This window comes from Nymphalis io, chromosome 1 (genome assembly GCF_905147045.1).
Source record: "Nymphalis io chromosome 1, ilAglIoxx1.1, whole genome shotgun sequence".
In the NCBI taxonomy this organism is placed as follows: domain Eukaryota; kingdom Metazoa; phylum Arthropoda; class Insecta; order Lepidoptera; family Nymphalidae; genus Nymphalis; species Nymphalis io.
The window spans coordinates 5,908,265-5,914,264 of record NC_065888.1 but is presented as its reverse complement, the minus strand read 5'-3'; the positions used below and the strand labels follow the sequence as shown (position 1 = coordinate 5,914,264).

The 6,000-nt window shown below is 33.0% G+C and overlaps 1 protein-coding gene across 1 annotated transcript in view; it reads left to right on the top strand.

The window, feature by feature from the left end:
• The first annotated feature begins 428 nt into the window (after window positions 1-428).
• LOC126769157 (myocyte-specific enhancer factor 2) overlaps window positions 429-6,000 on the top strand; it is a 53,290-nt gene continuing 47,718 nt past the window's right edge. Inside the window, exon 1 of the mRNA XM_050487829.1 lies at window positions 429-637. The gene's annotated coding sequence lies outside the window, so the exon portion shown is untranslated. The remainder of the gene's footprint in view (window positions 638-6,000) is intronic.

Here is a 6,000-nt window from a genome sequence, read left to right as displayed (position 1 = left end):
ATGACACCATCAATTTGCTTTCATTAGTGATTTATCGTTGTGTTTATCTACGGCATAGGTATATTCACCTTATCTGGCAACTGCCCAACAAGTAACGTCGAAACTACTGATCGGTATTGCTTTGGTAGGTGCTTTCAAATGTTAGTGCTCACTTATGAATAGTTAATTGTCTACAATTTATTGATAATGACATTTGTTGCGCATATTAATTTCATTATGACATTTTATCAGCGTTTGCCGCCCGGTAAAGCATACGCCCAAGCTGAAGAAAGCTCTGTAGGGCGGGCGAGTTCGTAAACAGTAGCGCCACTGGTGATCGTTTCGAGAAGTTCTCGTCTCGTGGCCATTGGTCGCTTTACGTGACGTCACTCCTCGTCCAACCAATGGGGGGGATTGCTCTGTTGCCCGGCCGCAGTCCTAGTCGCCGCGCCTTCGTATGAGCCGTGTGTCGCTGTCGTCCTCCGCCCCCGCGCCCCGCATTCGTTTCGCCCGCATTCTAGTCGTGGGTGTCGCGCCGTGCAGTCCTCGCGTGTGCCGCTGAACTTAGTGCGCCTGTTGTGAGTGCTTTAGTTCCCGCTCAAGTGTCAGTGTGACGGAGAAATCAGATTTCTGCCACGGAGGATGTTAACAGCGTACGGTAAGTAATGCAAAACGAGTCATTGGACGCTTATCTTGCAGCGGCGCCACGTGAACGCACTCTATTTATAAAATGTAAACATGCCGCTAATTTGATTTGAGACGATATTGCGGTATTGGTGGTCAGAAGAAAGAGTACGCAATACACTTAGACCTACTTAGTCATAAAGATTGCAGAGGTCCAGATTGCCGAGTTCCTGTAAAACGGTCATGCTAGTGTCGCGTAATTGTTGATAAATTAGCCGAGCGCAAGGAGTTAATAGTAGTAGTGCATGTGTAGGTAATTATTGCGGAGCGCGTATCTGACAGTAGCGTTGTTAGGTTCGGCTGGCGACAGCTTGATAACGTGACCTTGAGGCACTGTTCCGAATGCCGGCCGGCGCTGGAGGCACACGAGCTCACGGAAAATATTCAGACAAACAACGCTAATGGACTTCTTAATATAATAATATCAACGTAACTTTTTTCTCAATTAGATTCTAATAAGATTATTTTAAACAAACATTTTCTTATATGAAATTTATATATTGCAATATTTATTTGTACGCAAAACAAATAACTGGAACAGAAAGATCTGGAAACAAAAACAGATATTAACTCCAACATAAATAATCAAAAACAACTTTAATTATACAATTAAATGACTAATACTATGTAATGAGTAATTTACTAGGATAGAGTTCTCGTTGTTTTAGATTTATGTTAAACAAATTTTCTGAGGAAATTCTGGTAGTCAATATTCCACACTGGACTTACCAGGAAAATGATTATATTAATTAAATAAATTGTTTCGTAAATACTTAAAGCGAAAAGTGTATTGCGCCGTCCGTCCTACTCTAGAAGCCACATTTATATTGGTAATATAGGTTGCAGATTTGTAATGTGTCAGTCAAGTCTGTCCGGTTAGGTCACCTCGATACGGTCAGGTTCGAGGCATTCTGCCCTTCCTAATGCACACATCCTAACAAAACTATGTTTTTTTTTTCAGAAATTACAAACATATTTTGATTCATTTAAAAAATATAAAAACAATTAATGAATAGAATATTAAATATTTATTTTTATTAAAGACTTTTTGAACTAAACATTTGTAATATTTTGATCGTGACCTTCAAGACTCGTTTTAACTTATAAAACTGAAAGCAAAAACAAAACTGTACAAAAATTAAGAAGATTTGGGATTCTCATTCGCACTTACTCACACACGTATGTTTGAAAAAGCGGTTAGTGTATGAGTCGCGAATGTTTTCTCCGTCGGTCGTAATGATGTGGGCGTGGGTGTGAGCGGGACAGAGTTAATTCGCATCGAACGAACAAACCGGCCATGCGAGATGCTCAGTCGTATCATAAATATTAATCAGGCGCTGGTGTCAACAGCCACCGCGTAACGTGATACCACTGCGATCCGTTGCTCGCCTGGTACTCGTGTAGCAGCCAGACAACTATACTATACTATAACGTGATAATTATCAGTCATATAAAAAGTAGTGATATAAAATATTTAAATATTAAATATAAAATAATACCAAGATCCACAAAACATAAAAGCAAATTGAACAAACACTTACTGGAGACGTTTAATATAAGTAATTATTTTTATTTCAGTCTCAACATGAAATATAAACTAAACTGAATGTCACTCTAGTTGAAAACAAATAATTAAATTAAGATAATAATTTATCATATGCACATCCGTTTGCGCTTACGCATTCAGCCATGACCTGCCCTACAACACAGAATGTAAATACTCTATGTAATATAATTAACTTCTTTTTAAACTATTATCATTTTTACAGTATTAGTAAGGGATTAATAGCGATATTATATAATGCGGTTATTTATGTATGAAGTGCTACGGAGTCTTCAGCAATTGATGGTACTTGTGTTAGCGTTTATTGTAGGGAAGTATTCGCTTCAATTAGGTTTATATGTGGAATCCGGTGCGAACTAGTATGACAAACGGTTCTGTAACTAACCTATTAACAAATTACAATGCAATGTTTTCTAAATCAAATTATAACCGAACCTCGATAAACTAAACAATGTATATTAAACATATCAATTTCTTAGCCTACTATTATCCTTGTAAATAATCACTGGTACGATTGATAAATAAAATATAACTATAGCATTTCGTTCATTAAATACCTGATTATGATGTCCTTCTAAACGATTTTGGTTACAGAAGATATTGCATACAAGTGTGTGCTCAAACATAGGTGGGTGCACCTGTACTCCCATAACGCTATGTGTCATTAGTGAGTTCAGGCGCATCAGGCGGACCAGCGGCTTTACTCGCTTTTCCAAACTGTACTATGCTACTAAGAAGTTGTTGGCAATAAAACTTAGTAACTTTACCATCGTTAAGTACCATATACATCAGAAGTAGATTTTTGATTCCACAAACTATCGACCTTGTTTAATGTTTATATTTTTTTTTTTTTTCAGGACAAAATTACAGTTACAGTTACCACATTTATTGTGATACATATTCAAAATAATTCTGAATCATTAAAACAAAAAATGTATTATTGAATATCGTCAAACAGGTTTCGTCAAAGGACAAATATAAAATCGTTAGATAAGTAAATTTAAAAACAAAAATATAACTAAAGAAATGTACGATAAATATTTACTTACTACTAATAATTTGCTTATTGTTGACAAATCAAATCTAATAAGCACCGATATTGTAATATCAACAGTACTATTTACTTTGCTTAATTTTGTTATTATTCAACAATGTCATTTGTAATTAAGAAAAACTTAAATATAATCTCGCCATCTTTAAATCTTGCAAGCTATTAATTAAACCAGTTTAAAAGCAAAGGATTACGACAATAAAGGTTTAATTGCGCAGGTTCTTGCAGAAAATGCGACTTGATTATTTATTTTGAATAATAAAGAAAAAGCAGAGAGAAAACGGGCTCTAGAGATCATAGGAATTGAGTTTTCAAGAAATAAATATCTGAAAAATAATGCCTTTTTATAAACTTGTATGAAATATGGCAACGATCGGTTAGCGTTGAACAATTTCATGAACGCAAAAAGAAAGAAATGAATTTTATATTACACGCTAGCAAAACATGTTGAGCAAAGACAAGATCAAGAGTCGCGGGTTGCTTTTTTCCCCGCTGCGTGTGAGCACATCTGTGATGTTTTTGCTCCTGTGTGTGTGTTGTGTAGACGCTTTTTTGCGCCAGTGCGAGTCCAACTTCGTGGGTTCTTCAAGACGTGCGTGTTTGAATGATTTTTTTTTTGCGTTTGACGTTATTGAACTGATTACTGCCTACAATATACCTTTCTATGCAAATGTTTTTATTTTTAATTAAACGTAATATTATGTAATTATTTTTTTCACGTTTTACTGTGTAACAATAAAACATAAATATTAATATATTTTAAATTATTCCTATTTAGCATAATTAAGCGTATTATATAAGATAATTAAATTCACAATTATGTTATTTGTTATACAAAATATCTACATGTCTTATGGAAATTTACCAAATATTTAAACTATGTGGCTGCACCGAATAATGGACTGATAATACATACAAAAAGTACAGGAAAAAGCGTGTTAGTATTCATTTCAAATAAGGAAGAGTTAAAATTTAGCGACATTCGAATTGCAACTTTATTTGTGAGGGAGAAAGGTATAAATTGTTTGATTAAGTGATAAGAGTTGTGTCGTATTTTATTCGAGGTAGTCGTTATAGCAGTCACGAGTTATTGCGTAAGTACGGGAGGCTCGAACAATCTCACAGTGTTCACGTGGAATACTTAAGCATTTTTGCACATTAACTCTGTATATTTATCACCTCTTGATTTCGACTTCCGGTTATGTCTAGATTCATTGACAGTTTGTGTATACGAAAACATTCATTCATAAATTTGTTTGCGTTGAGAATATTTCCAACGCGACTTATATTAAGAAATATTTTTGTAAGAATTTACAAAGTGACTACAAGTATCTACGTGCCTATGTACATTATTATAATTAACCACGGCTAAGATAACCAATATATATTACCGCCTTTTTATCGCGATACGTTTTTCTAATTCCATATATGACTATCTTTTGGTGGGCGAATAAGACAAATAATGGAGAAAGTTGATTAGTTGGAGTTAAAGATTAAGGGCTCCCTTTAAAAGCAATATCCCGCAAAACATTTTCTTCTCTCTGAATGTCTCTATGAAGTTTATAGTTAGCCATTTGAAGTCATTGAATGATATTATATTTAATCCTCTTTTTATGTTATTTTATCTCATTTTTCGTGAAAAGTAGGCGAAATACTTTAAATTACTACAACTTTAAACTTAAATTTCAACTATACGTTACTTGAATACTCTGACAATCATACATAAGTATTGCAGATTAATTACCAAAAAAATATATATTTAATATATATATCATAAAAATATTTTGATTATAATCGATATCGCGACAATGCTACTGGTCTCCTTTAATACACGTTACCGTACACGGTTAATACACGTTACGCGTAGCGTCTTTAATATGTGTTTATTCAAATATCATATAATAAATCTGAAACCACTGGCCTAAATAGAATGTATATTATCATATAACAGAAATAGGATAAATAAATTCAGCTTAATGATATGTCTCAACTTATATCCTTCCGAACTTATTAATATAAAAGATTTTACATTAATATATAAAAGTTACATAACATATATAACAAATCTTTATAATAAATAATAAGTCATTATTATTTGTTTAGTAAATTATGTAAATGTCTATTTAGTTATTGAAGCATAAAAGCAAATTATCCTTCACGCCTCAAACTTTGTTGTTTTTGCTGATTATTTATAATGATAATAATCGATTATAAATTACGCTCTTACGTTGATAGTTTTACAGATAAGATAAAAAGTTATGTACATTTGTTATCTGTTGTATTATTATTTTTTACTTATATTATGAAAAGTAATCATCAATTATCTAATATTTTATTTTTATTACCATTGCGTTCGAATAATCGTGATTCATATATTTGGGACATTTGGACATTTATAAGAATCATTATGTTATATTTGCTTAAAAATATTATTAATTTATAATTCGAATAAGTTTTAATTTGTTTGAACATAAAGTAAATAAATAAATAATATGTATCAATGAAATTTGCTATTCTAACATTATTTAGAAGATATTATTTTGATAGATGCTCCGAGAATTCAAAATATTCCTTACACGACGATGTCTCGAAGCATTGTAATAGATACGCTGAATGATGGATGAGCTCTTATCAACATTGATAACCTTCTGCTGTTGTCTTCCCTCCCACCTCCGTCCGCACTCCTCTGCGAAATATTAAAACCTGCAGTGATTTTATACGA